Raw genomic sequence first — 19,667 nt, 5'->3', positions numbered from 1 at the left:
TTCAATGATTCATGCCTCATTTCACCCCAGGCTTAAACCTAAACTAGAAGAGTGCTGATTTTAGACTAGGAAAGACATGAAAATGGTAACCAGGAGAAAGATTGAGCAAGCCATATGGTATAATGATTTAGAAACCAAAAAAACCATATTCAGAGCCTTGCTCTACCATTTATTGTCTTTGTGACCTTGGTCAAGTCACTTCCCCTCCTTGGGTCCTGGATAAACTAGAATGAGAAGATCACTCTTCTCAAAACTTCCATAATAAATACTCATCCCTCCCAACTAATGGGACTTTCTATAGTAGAAAGAACATGGGTTTGAATCTCAACTCTGGAATTGTTATAGGTAAATCATTCATTCCCAATTCTAAATTCTATGGTTTCAAGCCCAGTTGTCTCCCAGTGCCAGAGCAAACAGCTGTCAACATTGAGGAAGACAAGATGAGCAAAACTCAGGGGCTATGTAAAAACTTGGAACTTCCATCTTCTTTGCCTTTGGATTCAGAATGGGTCACTTAGCACCTGCTTAACATTGTGGGCTGAATATTTTGTGAGTAATAAACATCAAATGCGACAAGTTGTAATACCCTGTGACAGGATATAGTCTGACCCAACATAACACCACAAACCAAAAATGGAAGACTAGTGGGGAAAATAGGGAGTTCTTTTTATGCCCACTACCCACAAAATATTCTGGACCACATCCAAACTACTTTTCCTTATGTGCATTTTAATGAGTGGGACTCCCTAAAAAAGCAATACTGTTCTAAAACTACCAATAAACTCTTTCAATGAAATGGAATTAAAAGCTGGAGATTCCCACTAATGACATCCTTGAGAACCACCAAAAACTGGTTAGAAGTCCATATTTCTTTTTCTAGGCTTCTCACAGCAGAGGAAGCTAGGGAGTACTAGAGAGTTCCTTAATGATAAAACTATGCTTCTACCTTTCCTGGGAGACAAAATTTTCTTCTTAGTCTCAGTTTAAAGGTAAAACAGTAAAGGTAAAACATGGGTTCTCAAGGGACTCATGGAGAACGCATTAGGAATCAGTATGGTTTTGATTTTTAAATTTCTGGGGCTGCTCTCCCACCCCAGGTGAAAAAAATGCTTAAAAGGGTCACATGTGAAGATAATTAAAAAAGACTAGACTGGTTCTGAAGCCAGCCATCTTATTTGGAGGCTAGCAGGTGAAAAGATAAAACATCTACAGGCCTTAATGTGGGAGACTGCTAAAGTCTCTCCTCACTCAAAAATTCTTAAGATGTTCAATTCAACCTAACACAATGATTTTCCATGGCTCATATTGCCAAAGGGCAATGATGTAATGGAAAGAATATAAGATCCAATGTCAGTGGCCCTGATTTGGAATCTCAGATCTCTGCCATATAGTTCTTGTGTGACCTTGGACAAGTCATTTCAACCTCTTTGAGTAGGCTTCAATTTCCTAATCTGCAAAATGAGAAAGAAAATCTCTCAGGACCCACCTGTCCAGCTCTAAATCTCATGATTCCTAAACAAGACAAAGAAGAACCCTGATTATTTATAGTACAAAAAAAGGATTCACTGTATAATTCCCTTCATGGCAGGGCTTCTCCCTTTTTGCAATTCTGTTTTTCTATAGGTATCATTAATTCCTTAAGTTTGAAGCAGAACAATTAAACCTGATGTGATGAATCCAATGAAATCTGTTCAATATGCTAAAATTTCATGATGAATCTCTCTCTAAATGTCCTTTCTTTAATGCCTCAAGCCAGAAGCTGCATCTACCAATTCATTTACAGCTTTTGCCTTGTCTTGCCCTGCTTCTCCTTCCTCTTCCTCTGCCCACATAAGGTATCATACCCTTATTGTGCTCTTTCCAAAGGAAAGTAAACTTTTATTCCTGAAACCTTGCCAAGTTATTTCTTTCTTTCTTAAGAACCAAGCCTAGGGGGCGGCTAGGTGGCACAGTGGATAGAGCACCGGCCTTGGAGTCAGGAGTATCTGGGTTCAAATCTGACCTCAGAAACTTAATAATTACCTAGCCTTGTGGCCTTGGGCAAGCCCATTGCCTTGAAAAATCTAAAAAAAAAAAAAAAAAAAAAAGAACCAAGCCTCAAACCCAAATCACTCTGGATCAGCCAATGAAACGTACCAGTCCAGGTAATTGTTTGGGCCCTGATTCTTCAGAGTGAAGGTAAAGAACAATTGTTTCTGTTCTGGCCAGAAACCCCAAGATCTTCCCCTCCCAGATTGATTTTTTTTTGACTAGGTAAAAAAAATGCTTCATTTCTTACCTAATCTTAATCACTGATGGGGCTTTGTCTCCATCAAACTGAGACCTAGACTTAACTCAAAAAGGCAGAAGTCTCCCACTGCTTCCAGGACCAACCCCAGTCGTCCTGACCCGATCTGGCCACTGGACCCAGATGGCTGCAGAGGAGAAAGTGAGGCTGATGAATTTGCACAGCACCCCCTCACTTGAATCCAATTCACTTATATACCTTGATATCTTTCTTTAAAGTATCAGAAAATCTGGGTTCAAATAATGTCTCAGATATTTAACACATGACTATATCTCTGACACTCAGTTTCCTAATCTTTAAAGGGGGTGGGGTGGGAACCACTCACACTATCTCATAAGGCTATTGTGAGGATCAATTGGAAAAATGAATGTAGAATGTTTTGTGAACATTAAAGTTCTTAAACAAATGTTAGACTTTTGTTATTAGAATTCCTGGTTTCCTTTAAAGCTTGCATCATGTATCTCCTATGAAGAAATCTTTCCTAATTCTCCTAGTGGTTAGTCTTTTCTTCCTCTTTCAATTATCTTGTGTTACTAATCTATAAATGTTTTTACCACAGTAGAAAGTAAATTTCTTGAGAAGTTTTTCATTTTCATTTCATTAAGGACTGCTTTTCATTTTCTCTTTGTATCTCCAGCACTAGGCATAGAAATTAATAATTATAATTCATTGTAATTGTTAGGTGTGAGCACAAAAAAAATGCTTAAGTTGCATATGGTATGTAAAACCATGGAATAATAGTGCTTGGGAGAGACTTTAAAGATCACTTGGCTTTTCTCCTGATACAGAATGAAAGTAAGGCCACAAGGCCTTAGAATTCCCTAAATCAAGTAATCAGTATGATAAAGCAAGGCATGTTAACATTTATAAAGATCTTTAAAGTTTGCAGAAGGCTTTACAAATATTACTTCATTTTAGCCTCATAAATACCCTAGGAGATAGGTGTTATTATTATCATTCCCATTTTACAAATGAAGAAACTGAAGCAGGTGAGGTTAAGTGACTGGCCCAAGGTCACACAGCTAGTAAGTATCTCAGGCAGCATTTGAATTCAAGTTTTCCAGGCCCAGCACTCCATCCACTGAGGCACTTAGCAAAAGTAGTTGCAGATGAGTACCCTAGGCAACTCTCCAAAACTGTGAGCTATCCATCATTTTGAAATCTAGGATGGTAAAGGGAGGCTCTTCTTCAAAAGTACCCTATATCATTGGAATCACAGGTCAGAGAAAAAAATAGTAATATACAAGCCACAAGGGAGTAAGCTACAGCTAACAGGGGAATACTGTGTGAAAAGGGAGTGCGAGGAATTTTGTACATTTAGAAGGTGTCTGGAAAATCATTACTTTTCCAATTAGCCCTTCACCACTTATAAGATGACCTGTATACAACTACAGAAACTAGTCATTTTGTCTGTGGGTTCCTTTTTAGATTCTAGCCTGTAATTTAACAGCTGAAAGATAGTCACAATAAAATTTTCAGCCTGATAATACAACAGATAATTTATGTGAATTGATTCAGAGGGAGGTAGCTAACCATCTAAAATCTTAAAAACTAGAGCATGGGATATAATAATATTGAAAGGTTCTTTTTAAAATTTTTTACAAGTATATAGTGAGTAAACTCAATTGATGCAGACACAATAAATAAAAGAGGAATGCTTTACTTTAAAATAGGCAATTTTTTCGAGATAGTTCCTGACCTCACATTGTTTCTATGAGCCAAATGACTGTGATGATTTAAAGAGACATCCCCATATAAAGTAACTGATATCCAAAGGATAATAAAAGTATTAACCTCTCAGTATATAGGAGGTCACCTCTTTCCTACTACAGGTTCAAAACCAAGCTCAGACATGGGAAACCTTAAACTCTACATTAATAAGACTAATGTTTTATCATTCTAGTAATTGAAACTGCAAACCACCTCTCTTCTACAAACCCAAAGTATCAGGATAATTTCAAAATGAATACCCTGAAGCACTCTAAATCACAAACTATCTTGTGAATCAATCACAAGAGAAAAATTAAATGTATGTTCAGTCGTTTTAATAATAAGCCCATTTTATTAAATTTTAATGCTCTGCAAATTGGCTATATGAGTAGAACATGCTACCATAGAGTCCACTCTTCTGACTCCCTAGTACCCTTTACAAGCAACACTTTGAATCTTTCTTGTGCTTATCTGCATTATTTCGTGTTTGTTATTTGGATATGTATAAGCTGAATGAGGACAGGGCTATTAAGTCAATCTACATTTTTTTATCTTACCCACAATAGTCAGTACAAAGTAGGTAATTAAATGCTTGTTTAATTAATTGGTTTAACTAAAGAGAGGAGTTACTGTGGTTTGAAGAATCCTAAGGGATTGCTGTTGTGTCCCAGTCTCTTACAATCACTGTTTCTCAAAGTAATTCACTCAAGTATTCTTCATCAAAGAAAGGAACTATTTCAGTGTCCCCCTTGAAGGAAACTAAGGGATAGCATCACCAAAACAAGTATTTCCTGTTACCTTATACACAAATCAGTTGACAGTACTAGACTCCAGGCTGTTCCCTGAGAAATATCCCCAATTGGCTGTCAAGGTTTCTTTGATTTGTTGAGAGTCACCGATAGCTCCTTTTCCATCTCATCACTTCCCCTCCATAAGTATTTCTGAATAGCTCAGAATATAGGCAAAAAACAATGATGTGTGTGTCACTGAACAATCACTTAATTAAAAACTTGTGCTAGTCCCTGAAGATACAAAGAAAAATGAAACTGTCCCCTGGCCTCAAGAAACTTACAGTCAACTGAGTGAAAACAACAAGTATATAGATAAGTAAATACAAGATGGTAAAAAAATAAACAAATATAGGGAAGAAGGGCATTTAAACAATTGATCATATCCCTAAATTTACTTTGTACTAAGCTCTTTGTATATACCCTATCTCCTTTGATCCTCAGATTCAATAAAAACCTCCCATCTCTAAAACCCTACCCTGACTCTAAACATATATAAGAACTAGAATTAAACCATTTTAAGAGACCCCTTATTCTCTCAGAGAATTATACCTTTAGTGTGAAGCCTCTGAAGGCCGTATAACTAAAACCCACAGGTTTAATTCTAACCCACATCCCAGAGTGCCTCAAAGTGATGGCAAAAGGTCAACTTCAGTCAATGTTTGCTGTCTATTATCAGAGTCATGAATTCATGTCTCTTCTAGTCCATGGAGTCTGCAGTTACTATAGCTATTTTCATAGAAAATACTGTACTGGGGCTATTTAAGCACAGAAACATTAGTAGATTCATCAGTGAATCAATATATTAAACTATGTGTCAATTTTGCTTTTCTATACTTTGCATGTTTTTTGTGATCAGGTCTCTTCCCCTATATTCTGGGACACTGTTCCAGCAGTCATTTTCCATCTTCAATCTCTCCCTCTTCACTACCTCCTTCCTCTCTTCCAATAAATTGCTCAGGTTTTCCAAATCCTGAAAAGGTCTTTCTTACATACCCAACTACCATTTCAGTTCTCTCTTCTCCTTCATGGCAAACCCTTTTCAAACAGTTATCAAAGTTCCACTTATTCCCTACACACTACAGTCTCAACCCCTTGAGATAGCACTTCAGCTCTTCACACTATAACAGACATCAGTAACCTACTTGTAAATCCAAAGACATTTTCTCACTCATCATATTTTGTGACATCTTTCCAGTTTCTGACACTATGAACCATTCCTTTGTACTGGTTACTTTCTCATGATCACTTCATCCTCTTCTCATTCAAGAGACTGTTCTTTGCTTCTCTCTCTACAAACTCTCTACCTTGGCAATGTCATAAGCATATAATTTTCAAATCTCTCTAGTTCTGACCTTTCTTTTGCACTCCAGGTCATTATCTCCAATAGCCAAACATCTCTACTTGAATGGAAAATCTTAAACTCAAAAAGGTCCCAAGTGAGTTTATTATATTTTTCTTTAATCCTGCACTTTCTTCTGACTTCACTAATTCTCTTTTTTAATTCACCATTCATCCAGTCTCTTATGTTTTTTTTTTACCATAGAAAAACACAGGAGACATTCTCTGTTCACCTGATAACATAGTATTTAAAGCTCTTCACAATCTGACTCCAGAAAATTCCTCAAGGCTTGTTCCATATTATTTTCATTCATGAACTCTACATTCTACCTATTCCCAATATCCTTTCCATCTTACTTGCATACCTGAGTATGAGTCACTCTCCATGCCCTTCTAGGCAGGTGCATTCAATTATTGTGATCTCCTAGATAGTTAGCTCACATTCTCCCTTCCACGGACAAGCCTTTTCTGATCCCCTTAGTTGTTAATACTTCAGTCCTCCTTGAAATTCCATGTCTATATACATGTTTTATATCCAGGTAAACTGTAATCCCCTTAAGAATAAAGGCTATTTTTTTTTGTTTTTGTATTTCCAACATGTAGCAGAATGTCTTACAAATAAAAGACAGCTAACAATTACTTGTTGGATTGAATTGGATTTTGGCTTTTTCTTGTTGTTGTTCACCTTCAACTCTTCATGACCTCACTTGAGGTTTTCTTGGCAAAGATATTTGTCATTTGCTTCTCCAGACCATTTTACTTATGAGGAAAGTAAGGCAAATAGGGTTAAATGACTTGCCCAGGGTCACATAGCTAATAAGTGTTTGAGTACAGATCTGAACTCAAGAAGATGAGTCTTCCTGACTCCAGGCCTGGCAATCTAACCATTGTACCACATCTTCAATATCCGACCCCATCTACACTCTCTCTCTCTCTCACTCTCTCTCTCTCTCTCTCTCTCTCTCTCTCTCTCTCTCTCTCTCTCTGTGTGTGTGTGTGTGTGTGTGTGTGTATATAATACATATTACATAAACATATTTTCACATACTTCTCATCTCCAATACATTTCTCTCTCTCCATATTTATATACATATATCATATATATTATATACACATACTTCTTGTCTCTAGTATATTCATATATATATATATAAATATATGTAGAAACTGCAAACATACACGTATATGGCTCATTTTATATATATATATGTCTGTGTGTTTGCTCTGTTAGATTGTGAGCTCCTTGAGGGGAGGGACTATCTTTTGTGCCTTTTTGTATCCCCTATCCCTTAGGACAATGCCTGAAAAATATCAGGCACTTAATAAATGTTATCAATTGATTGACTGATTGATTGATAAGCTAACACTATTCCATCTCTCCCTTTATTCCCAAAGGTCTTTATCACCAACTGACTGGCTTACTTTCAACTATCTCCTTATAGTTTTTCCCCATTTCAATTCTCTCTTCATTCTAATCCATTCTTCATACCACTGCTGAAATTTCTGTTATGTATGAACTGATTATTTTACTCCTCTGCACAAAATTCTTCAAGGGTTTCCTATTATCTCCTAAGTGAAGTTCAAAACCTTTCAGCTATTAAATACCCTCCAAAATCCAGTTCCTTTCCACCTTTATTTTATATTACTCTCCTCCATGCAATTTAGGCTTTATCTAAACTAATCTCTCCCAAAGAGGTCATGGGCCACTCTGTACCTTTGTTGCAATCACCTTTTTTCTGTTCCCAGCATGTTTTCCTCTTCCCCCTCCATTATCCACTTATCTTTCAAAGGCCATCTGAAGCAACACCTTCTAAGAGTCCAAATGCTGCCCTTCCCAAGAACATTATCTTGTATTTGTATATTTATCTTATCACCAGTTGTATGTTCATGTTTTGTTTTCCCCAACAGAATGCAAATTCCTTGAGAGCCAAGGATAGTTTCATTTTTGCTTTGTACCTCATCGCCTATTATACCTATCATAAGCCCTGGCAGGCAGCAGACAATGAATACTTGATTGACTGATTGATTGATTGGATTCCTTCAATTCTTTAAAGATCAACTCAAATGCTATATTCTCTACTAAGCTTTCTTCATCTTTCCTCTATATCCCCAAATCTACAATAATCATCTTCATCCTTGGATCTCAGCTAATTTACACTTTTAAAATCTGCTTAATATACAATGACTATTTTGGCTCTCTGTGTTTTTATATTTTCCCTCTATTAGATTCTAAGATCCATGAGGGCAGGGATCATGCTATATCTAAGTTTTTTTACCCCCCCCCCCAGGAAGAGACATATTATTCTGGAACAGAACAGTCACTTTAATAAATGTTTGTGTAATGAATGAATTCATATGTTCATAAGCATAAGTTCCAAAGGGGCAGACTGTTGGCATTTCTTCTTCTTCCTTATCTTTACAGCCAAGCACTTAGTGTACCACCACGTGGGTAGTAGGTACTCAGTAAATGTTTGTTTCTCCTCTGTTACTTATTGCTGATGTTGATATGCTGATTCAATAAAAAAGTATGTTGGCTTTCCAGAAGGAACAGGAGCCAGACTTTTCCTGGTTGATCAGCCTCCATTAGCTCAGTATTTCATGTGAATATCACCCATGATTTTTATGTTGTTGCTCCATCACATCTGACTCTTTGTGACCCCATTTGGCAAAGGATGCTGGAGTGGTTTGCCATTTCCTTCTCCAGCTCATTTTACAAATAAAAAAACCGAGGGTTAGGCAAACTGAGGGTTAAGTCAGTAAGTGTTTGAGGCCAGATTTGAGATCTGGTCTTTCTGTCCCTAAGGTCAGTACTCTATCCACTATCCCACTTAACTGCCTAATGATATTTATAAATATAATTAGTTTTAGAGAAACTAATAAATAAGTAAAGAGAAGATTTATGCTGTCAGTTAAAGTCATATCAGAAGTCAAATCTATAAACATGTTAAACACTGAGGGAAGGGGGTGGGGTGGGAAGGGAGGATAGATGGAAATGATGTAACTTAAAACTATGCATATTTATGTGGATGAATACTGAAAAAATTTCATAACCTGTAATTGGAAAAAATAAACTATCAATTGAAAAAAAACAAAATCATAAGTCGTCTTCAATTCAAAGACTATCTGAATCAAATCAGAATCAACTCTGGGTAATTATTCAACTCAATACAGTTCACCTCTACAGTGGCATACCTACTATGTACAAAACACTGACTGAAAGTCTAAGGAGCATACAAAGATCAATGTACCAGGGTCTCTGCCTTAAAAGAGCTCACCGTAATAGGGAAGATAACAGAGAAACAGAAATGAGTGTAGCATAAAGCAAAATGTGCTCGTACTGTAAGAGATAAAAAGAGCAATGAGAGTTCAAAGGAAGGGAGGATCACTTTCAGCAAAGGAGGTTAAGAAGAGAAAAGAAGAAGAGGAGGAGGTAAGCAGGGACAATTTCAAGTAATCCCAGCCTTGAACAACAAGTGAGAAAAGCTGCAGTAGAATGAGTTGAGGGGCACACAGAGGGAAGAAGGAAGGAAAGCTTTCCAGGAATAGGTAATGGTGTGAATAAAGATTAAGAAGCTAAAAGAAAAGTCAGATGAGTATGAGTTCTCCCTATATAATCTTCAAAGATCATTAATCTGAGTAAATGTTCCAAATTAAAGTTTTTAAAAACTGAATATTTATAGCTGTTTAAGAATACAGAACCACCCATGATTTTATTAATGATAATATTTAATTTAACACAAATAATCGATGAAGTCATAAATAGAAGGGAGACCTAAAACCCCTGGGAACCAAAGTTTAAGAGGGTGTAATGAGATATATAATGGGATGAGTAAAATAGTGAGCATGATTCTCCCTAAGATGAAAAGGGCACATTCAATTTGTTAAATTTTTGTCCTTTGTAAGTAAGGGAAAGGAAAGAATGGAGGGAAAATTAATGACATTTTCTGAAATAGGATTTGGTTGCTTTTGATGCCCTTTGCTAAGATCAAAATTTGACCATCTAAATCATTTCAATTTTAACTCAAATATTCCTCATACAACTGTCTCTGCTCAGGAGAAAATTTAGAGAAAGGAGCAGTTTCAATCTTGTCACGATCTTCATGACCTCATTTGGGATTTTCTTTGGCAAAGATATTGGAGTGGCTTACCAATTTTTTCTCCAGTTCATTTTACAGATAAAGAAACTGAGGCAAACAGAGTTAAGTGACTTGCCCAGGAGTGATAGCCAGTGAGTATATGAAGTTAGATTTAAGTTCAGGAAGAAAAGTCTTCCTGATTCCCAATTCAGTAGTCTATCCGTTATCCCACCTAGCTGCCCATGTGTGACTGACATCGCTAACTTAGCTTCTAAAGGCCTGCCTAGAAATCTAAATATCCTATATTAGAACACTATATCATGCATAAATATGCTTTGAAAACCAGAAAAATAGTACATACCATGACCTCAGGTAGGTAAGTGAAAGTAACATTAAAGGTTTTCTGAATCTGGATAAAATGTTAGAAGTCCCAGAGGACAAGATAGGAAAGAAACTTCCCTCCTCTTGGTGGAGAGGTAGGACACTACAGGTGTGGAATGTTGCCAAAGCTTTTACTTTATTGGTTGATTTTTTTTTGTCATTGCTTTTCTTCACTAAAAGGGAGGTTGGTTATGAGAAATGGAGCATAGCAGGAAGTGCTGGGGTAAAATAAAGTCATCAATAAAACTTAAAAAAAAAGAAAAGCAAAGCATACATTTATATTAGAAAGGTCTTCAGGGACCACCTAGTCCAAACCTTCATTTTACAGATTAGGAAACTGAGGCTAAGGGGGGATCAGTGATTTATGGTAGCACAGGTAATAATCCTCTGAATTCCAAATGATCAATTTATAAACTTTTGGGACACAATCTGCTCTTGAACTTGGGCCTGTCTTCTACTACCTTTATATTTGGGGGAACATATTTTTGTTCCTATAAAAGCAAATTAAAATGCACTTCTGTCTATTCTTTAATGTTCACATTGACTGAATACATGATCTGATCCTAGGCATGCAAATCTCACTTTCCTCCTTCCTCACCTTTCTGATAGGGAACCAGTACTATCCCAAAAGCAAGCTCTCCTCTACCTAGGTGAAACCACATTGCAAGTACAACTTATTCCTTTTTTTAATCCTATAATCACAGATAGAGAAATTAGAAGTCACTTAATTCAACCCCTTTTTTAATAGATAAACTTGCAGAGAATTAGAAGTCACTTAATCCAAATCCCTTTTTAATAGATAAACTTGCACTGAATTTAGAAGTTGCTTAATCCAAACCCCCCCCTTTTTTACAAATGAATTTGCAGAGAATTTAAGTCACCTAACCCAAACCCCTTTATTATAGATGAACATGCTGAGAATTAGAAGTCACATAATCCAAACCTCTTATTTTACATAGATGAACTGGCCAAGAAACCCAGTCATAAGCAACAGAAGATTTAGTTTTCCAGTTTTCCAAAGCAAGTTTTTTCTCCCACATATTATATTCCTCTCAGTTTACCTATGAGCATGGTTATACAGGGGCAGTCACAGTGACCATTGCCAGCATTTGTGAAAATGACCAGTAGACTCTGATAATTAATAAAACAATAAAATGGGTCCTGACATGCCCCCACTTTATACATTAATTAACTTCCAGCAACCTCATAACTTTAAACAGTCAGAAAAGAAGTGTGAACCCCTGAAACCCTAGGGAGGGCTTAGAATTGGACATAAAATGAAGCTTTTAGATTTAACAGTCTTAGTGATCTGGTTTCCCCTCAGGTCACAGGCTATTAGAAAGGCAGAGGGGGTGGAGCTGTTAGAAACTGCAATACTGAGAAGTGACAGCTAATAGTGAGAGAGGGAAAGAGCAGAGGCAGCAGCCTTCAGATAATATTCAATGTAGAGAGAAAATGTGCCCCCCCCCCACAAACTTCAGGAACCTCTGAGAACAACCCAGTATAATCACTGACATTCTAAATGACAAACTTAAAGTCATAAAGAAAAACTTCAATTATGTTCAGTACACTTATTTTTAAAAGGCAGAGAAGGGATGTTCCAATTCATTTTTAGGAAAGATTTCTGACCAATTTTTCTTTTTAAAGCTTTGGTCTAAAAGTTCAAGTTTTAATTATCTGAAATGTGCAAACTCAGTAAGCTCACATCTCTACATGTATACAACCTTGTAAGGAAGGTAGGTAGAATAGATATAATTCCCAATTTACAGATAAGGAAACTGAGGCTCTGAGAGGCTTCAGTGACTTGCTTGTTCAGGGTCAGTCAAGGCCATAAGTATGAAACCAGAGAACTTTTCTTCTGCCAACCCTAGCACCTGGCAATGCTAATTAAATAAGGCCGTTCTGTCTGTATTTTGAAACTAATTTCTTACTAGGTTATAGCAAGTCCACGTATGCTGGTTTCACTGCCAAGGCCCTGGCTCGGGTGGGGTGCTGGAAGAACACCAACAGAACCTGGGTTTAAATCCCAACTCTATCCTGCCAAATAGGGGACACTGAACAGGTAAATTCATCTCTGTGCTATAGTTACCTCATGTATAATCCAGGCAACTAGATTAAAATCAAAAGGACACCAAGCTTTTTTGCCACATACCTATATTTTTTCCATCATTAATAATAATTAGAAGCAGGAGGTCAAGTTCTAGGTGTGGCTTTTCAGTTACTTTGAGGCATCCACACATCCCTGATCATATGAAAGCAGTAAAGGTGCAACAGACGAATTTTTTTAAAGTAGCTAATTAACCACTGAATTAACACACCAACTACTATTTAATGAATAATAATAATAATAAATAGTTATCATTTTAAAAATCACTTTAAGGTACAGCAAGAGCTTTAGAAATATCTCATTTTATGTAGAAATATGTTAAACATGATTTTACACGTATAACCTGTCAGATTGTTGACTGCCATAGAGAGGGTACAGGGAAGGGAAGGTGGTGGAAAAATGTAGAACTCAAAAGCTTGCAAAAGGATGAATGTTGAAAACTATCTGCAAGTATCTGGAAAATAAATGAATAAAGAAAGGAAGAAAAAATAAAAGAAAATTAATTTTAAAAAATAGAAATAGCTCATTTTATTCTCACAACAATCCTGGGAGATAGGTACTATTATACCTGTTTTACAGATGATGAAACTGAGGCAGGCTGTGCTTAAGTCATTGCCCAAAATCACATAGTCAGAAAGTGTCTGAGGCCAGATTTCAACTTGGTTTTTCTAGACTTTATTCAGGCCCAGTATTCTATCCACTTCATTGTCTAAAGGCCACTTTGTGTAGACAAGAGAATAATTCAAATCAACTAATATTTTTATCCTCCTCTTCTTCCTTGTCCTCCTCTCATCATTTACAGATAGGACATTGTTAGGGAGAAAATTTATTTGTGTAGTAGTTCCTGAACACACATATATACACATAAGTATAATAAAAAATTAAATATCAGTATACAAGGGAAATGCAAGCAAAGTCCTAGTGAGGTCAGATAAGAAAAGGCTATTTATTACTAGCATGAACCTTGGAATGGGTTAGGAGGGTGGGGAGAAAGATGAAGAAGCAGATTATAGGCACAGGATACAATGAAGAAAGGCCCAAGAGCAGGAAAATCCAGGACGTGGAAGGGTCTTCAATAAGTCTAGTTTGACCAACAGGGATTCTATAGAGTATGATTTAAAGGTGGGAAAGGTTAAGTAGAGGACCCTGATAGCCAGACAAAGAAGTTCAAACTAGCAAGATTCCCCCCCCCCCCAAAAAAAAGTTTTATACTAAGAAGACATAATGAAATAAATACATAAAAATGTGATATAAAAATAAAAGGTTGGGACATGTTTGAGGTACCAATGAGGCATCTAGATACAGACATCTTACAGTCAGTTGGAAAATTAGTTACCTTCACCTTCAAGCATAAAATTCTAAAACACCCGTTTAGTGTTAAGTGTGAAGAAACCAAGAACTCCTGAGGACAATTACCTATCTTGTCACTGAAGCGTCATAAGCTCCACTATTCTCAATATTTGTTTATTTTCTCCCACATACAGCACATACAGGCTGCTTCTGGCCCCTTCTGTTCTAGCCTATATTTAATTATATTTAGAAAACAGGTTTTAATTACCTCTTCAGTCCCACTCTTTGCACGAAATGTACTCAATTCAACAAGTTCTTACCATTTATTATATGTGCACAGAAGCTCTTAGTTTCTCTCAGAGATATCTTGCTGCATCTCTAGGTGTCTGTTTTTCTATCAATTGGTCAATCAGCATTTATTAAGGGCCTACTATTTGCCAGACACTATGCTAAATATGGAGGATGGAAAAAGAGGTAAAAGATGGTCTCAGTTATGGGGGAGTTGACAATCTTATGGAGAGAGACAAAAGACAAATTTATACAAAGCAAATTATTTGCAGGATAAATAGGAAATAATGAACAGAGGGAAGGCATTGGAATTAATAGGGGTTAGGGAAAGTGGGGTTTTAGTTGAGATTTAAAGAAAGTCAGTCTTCACAGAGGAAGAGGGAGAGTGTTCCAGGGGTAGAAGGCAGAGATTGTCTAGAGCACTGAGATTGGTAATCTTGTTCATGGATCAGACAAGAGGCTAGTGGCACTGGACTGAAGAGTACATGGTGGGAAGTAAAGCATAGGAAGACTGGAAAGGGAGGAGAGGTCCGAAAGGGCTTTGAATATCACATAGAGCTTGGAGGCAACGGGAAGCCACAGAGGCCAGCCTAGGCTACATCACTGAGAGTGGCTCCAGATGCTCCAAAATTCAGCCACTGGGAGGGGCTCTGGGAGGGTGTTCTCCCTATGATTAAAAGACCAGATCTGGCTTTTTAATAGAGGAGCCAACCACTTAATCAAGCTAAACATGGGTTAAACAAATCCAACAGTCTGGTCTAAAGAGAGTAAAAACAAAGAAATCAAGAGAGGCCAAACCTACATTCAGTGACTGTGTGACATCCCTTTGGGGTGGCAGTGTGAGGCACAATCCCAGCTGGCCACTGGGATACCCTACCATAAGGAGCAAAAGGTGATCTCTTTCACTAGGATACCCCTCAGGGCCACATCCTTTTCTCTCTACCTAATAGGGTAGACAGCCATTTCACAAAAATCTGTGTAAAGAGAAAATGTTCTCTCAATAGCCAAGAGGGAAAAAAAAATTACAGAAAAGAAAGAACACGTGGCCCTCAAACTTTACCACATTATGAACAATTTTTCACATGAACTCCATGTGCTCACTGAATTAAATATATTCTTTATTTGAGGAACACTCAAAGAGCTTATACTATCACATCTAAACATAACTAAACACTTCCCTCTCACTACCATTAAAAGCTTTATTTTAATAAGAACCTTTACTGAAATTTTACTATTGAACATGTGACAGGAATCAAACTTCTATTCATTGGAGATATCACATACCCCCCCACCCACTCTTCCCTTCCCACATTTATTCCTCAACAACTAAGAAGGGATCCTTATTTCTATATGTATACAGATCACCCAATAATAGGCTTTCATTAATTAACTCTTTCTCTGAAGAATTTATGATGACCAGTAGTCTCTGAGATTTCTTCAGTATGTGAGGGAAATTTAAAGCTTTCTTTTAATACATTTCATAGCCATCTTTTATATTCTGTGGCACTGATTTTTAAGTTTATGAGAAAAAAAATCCATTCTGTTTTTTTTGAGGATAGAATTAGGATAAAAAGAAATTATTTTTAAAGAAATTTTAAAAAACAATGAACTAATGATTTTCTCAATCTAAACAATGAACTAATGATTTTCTCAATCTATGTACTCCAAAAAGAATTCAGCATTATATTCCCTAGTACCCAACTCTTGGACCTTGGATAAGTCACCTAACTTTTTTGATCTTGAGTATAATCATCTCTAAAATGGTGTCAAAATCAAATAGAAATAAGGGCCAATAAACCATAGATAAGGATCCCTGAAGGCTGCAGACAACTTCAAAAACTACTTGTTAACATTATCCATATTTTGTTACATTTTATCTAATTTGCTAAATATTTCCCAATTACTTTTAATCTTGCTTGGGTTAACTACAGCTTGTGCCTGTTTGTTTGACACCAGATGATCTAAAAAATCTCATCTATCTTTAAAATTCTCTTTTTTGAATTCTTCTTCAATGCAACAAAATAAGGAATGAATAAATGTTATTTAGATTTCAAACTAAGATTCTTTTTTAAAAAGTATCTCTAAAATACAGGAGTCCCCAAAGACTTAGGGTAGTTCTCAGTTTTAATGGATTAAAACTGCCCGAAGACTTTTGAGACAGCCTGTATTATACAGAGAGAGAGAGAGAGAGAGAGAGAGAGAGAATCAAGTCATCCTGGAAAACCAACGTTTTGTTTTTTTGTTTGTCCTTTGGTTCTCAAAGAAAACCACGATATCAGGGGTTGATGCCATGACATGAAAGTAAATTAACTAAGCAGAATGTAGAGAAACCCTTCAGGTTTCCTTTAGAAACTTTAGAAACTTTGGTCCAAGGGTTCATTTCTGGTCTATATTTCTGGAGAGGAGAGGGGAAGGGTGAAATACTTTTAATTTTTTTCAACAATAATCAGCAATCACCAGATACAACATACAGCAAAATATATGTCCATTGTAATCCATCTGCTCCATTCTGGGTCTCAGTAGCACCCTCCACTGATACAACAAACCCCTCAATTACTCATCTTTAATGACTATTTTAAAAAAGGGGGGTGGGGGGAAAAGCAGATTTAGCAAGCAAAATCTTTTGACTATCTGTCTGAACCTATTCTCTAAAACAAACTGCAGGTTAATTTCAGACCCTCTGGCATTACAAATCTAAGTTTTTAAATAGTTAACTGTTTTCTTGTCATTCACACCGGAGGTGGTAAACAGTTTCCTCTTAGGAAGAAGGAAACCTTTCCCCACCTCCTCCCTTCTCAACCTGAAAGCTAAAGCAGAACAAGCCCAAGCCCACTTCAGGGAAGGTTGAAGCCCCCAAAGTGGAGATTTTCATTTTCACCATTTGTTTATTTATAGTTATACCTCCTGCTCATCCATTTGAAAGACCCAAAACTGTAGGTGGGGCAGAGCAGTAAGAGCCCTGAAACTGAATGTGACTCCTAGGGAAGGCTAAGCAAGACCACACTACATGAGTCAGCAGCAGAGATACTGAAAGGTGATAAGGAGAAACAGATGCAGCTGGGCCTTATTAAAACAAGAACTTACAGGCCTCCCTAGGCTTTCCAAAAAGAAGTCCCAGGTTTTGGACATCTAACATACTGATATCTTTTATCTCAGGCAAGAAAACTCAATTCAGTAAATCTGCAAAGGTGTATCTTTCATTTTGACCAGTGAGAGTCTCTTTCTCCTCTCTTTCCCTCTTTCTCTCACAAAAAAATATATTCACATATATATTTGAATGATCTCCCCCAAAAAAGCAATTTAATGAGATTCAAAAATAAATCCTATTTAAACCACTTCAAAAGAAAAACACTTTTGAAACTGAATGATATCCTGAATAGAAGAAAATCTAGCCTAAGACATAAAATAAACTATTAAGCCATCCATGGAAGCTCACAATACATTCTCACTCTTCCCTCCCTTTCAATCATATTTTTATTAAATACATGTGGTTGGGCAAAACTTGTAACTCAGAAAACTTAACAAAGTCTCTACGTAAATGTGAGGATCTTGGCTTATTTACAGTGATTTCTCCTTCTAGGGAAGAAAGCCCAGTAAGATTGAAGCTGGACCCTCTCAATATTAGTTCTGGCAAGCTGAGGGTGGATCTATATGGGGTATAGACCAAAACACTCCCTGTTCTGACTCCATTGTTATCCTCTAGCAGCTGTATTTCCTTTCTATGCTCTTAATTCTTTTTTTGACAACCCCACCCTGGTCCCCCGCTTGCTGGATGAAAATGCTGACCAAACCCATGGGTACCCAGAGAACTGGGTAATGGTAAAGAGGGCTGATTTAGCTTTAACAGGAGGTTTTAGTGATAGTAAGGATCCAGAGGGGAGGAAATCCTGAGATAATGGTTGAACCTTTGCCTTTTACAGAACCACACAAAACAAGTCTTTTTATTGCTTCTGCTGCTATGGTGCCCCCAAAAATATGACTGGACTTTAGTTGTCCTCCTAAGCTATAGTTTTCTGATATTAGATGTGGCCATGAGAAGATGAAGCCTTTCCTCAAGGATTCCAATTTAAGGAGCTACTAGATAAAGGATTTAAAGGGAATTGAAAATGAGAATAGGTCCTAAGGGTGCAGACAAGGTAGTAAGACAATCATAGCCTTAGAGCTACAAGAATCTGCTTCACTGAACTTCTACTTCATTTCTAAGTGGAAAATGAATCCAAGGAAAGAAGGAAACTGCATGAAGATCCATCTGGATCTAGAGAAAAGCCAATGAATCTTTCAAATCCCCTCCTGATATAAATAAAAACACACACATACAGAAAAAAATAAATAAAAGTTTTGTGGTAGGGCTTTACCTGAAAAGATCAGTGTCTGAACAGAGTAAACTTGGCAGGAATAACTTCACTGTCTGGGTCATAAGTAATAAAATTAAATAGGGGAGGGGGGAGCAATATTGACCTCTGCCTATAATAAATCCCTCATTTTTAAAGATACTCTCTAAGGCTACCACTATAGCTTATGCTTGCCTACCTTGGTAAATAAAGGGAGTTTTTACACTGAGAGATCTTAATGAGTGTGAAATCACAAGTATATTATAGATAAGTATATGTATTCATATGTATACTTATACTCATATATCTATCTACATATGCATAAATCTGTATATAGGCATTGTATATATATATATATATATATAAACATGATGCATTTATTTTGTATGTATGTATTCACACACAAATAAAATATGCATATACTAGATGGGTGAAATTACTAGAATAAATACAAGGTGAGTTTTTACCTCCACTTTTGAAATCATTCTGAAATAGCCTAGCTCTGGACAGTAATAGTGGGCATAACATACACACCTGTCCCTTGTTGTACATGAGACCAGGAACTAGACACAAGATTTACTGAACAAGTCTTTGCAGTCATTTTTATACTGCCTTAAGCTACCAAGCACTCCTTTCTCTCTCAATTCCAAAAAAAATGGCTTTCACTCTACAGAATCAGTCAAGTGCTTATAAACCACTTCTAAAGGCACTATGCCACACTCCTTCCTACCCTCTCTCTAGAACTTCTTCAGATAAAAATCCATTGTGCTCAATACCTTGGCTACTGCTAAAACTTGAGGTGTTACTTCTTAAGAATAATAAAAAAGAAGATACTCTAAACTGATGAAAGTAATGTCTTTTTGACATAAATCATCTTTAGCACTTGAAGACTCTTAGACATCAAAAAAAATATACTTCCCACACTTGGCTTAGTAGTTTCTACATCTTTTTCCTTGTTTCTTTTGGACTTCCAGTGCAACATGATTCTATTCCATATGTAAAATGAATCATTAAACAGATTCATACAAAGGCTCCAGAGACAAGGGAGAGTGAATAGCAATGATAAGT

General features: G+C 36.7%; 1 protein-coding gene across 21 annotated transcripts in view; it reads right to left on the bottom strand.

The window, feature by feature from the left end:
• Nucleotides 1-19,667, bottom strand: part of ATXN1 (ataxin 1) — a 521,647-nt gene that overhangs the window by 441,993 nt on the left and 59,987 nt on the right. Inside the window, exon 4 of one of the 21 annotated variants that reach the window (XM_074207313.1) lies at nt 2,279-2,414. The exons of the other annotated variants lie outside the window; for them this stretch is intronic. The gene's annotated coding sequence lies outside the window, so the exon portion shown is untranslated. The remainder of the gene's footprint in view (nt 1-2,278; nt 2,415-19,667) is intronic. 21 annotated transcript variants of the gene reach the window in all.

The sequence above is a fragment of the Macrotis lagotis genome, chromosome X (assembly GCF_037893015.1).
Source record: "Macrotis lagotis isolate mMagLag1 chromosome X, bilby.v1.9.chrom.fasta, whole genome shotgun sequence".
Classification (NCBI taxonomy): Eukaryota; Metazoa; Chordata; class Mammalia; order Peramelemorphia; family Peramelidae; genus Macrotis; species Macrotis lagotis.
Note: the sequence above shows the minus strand (reverse complement) of the source record. Positions and strands in the feature narration are given on the sequence as shown.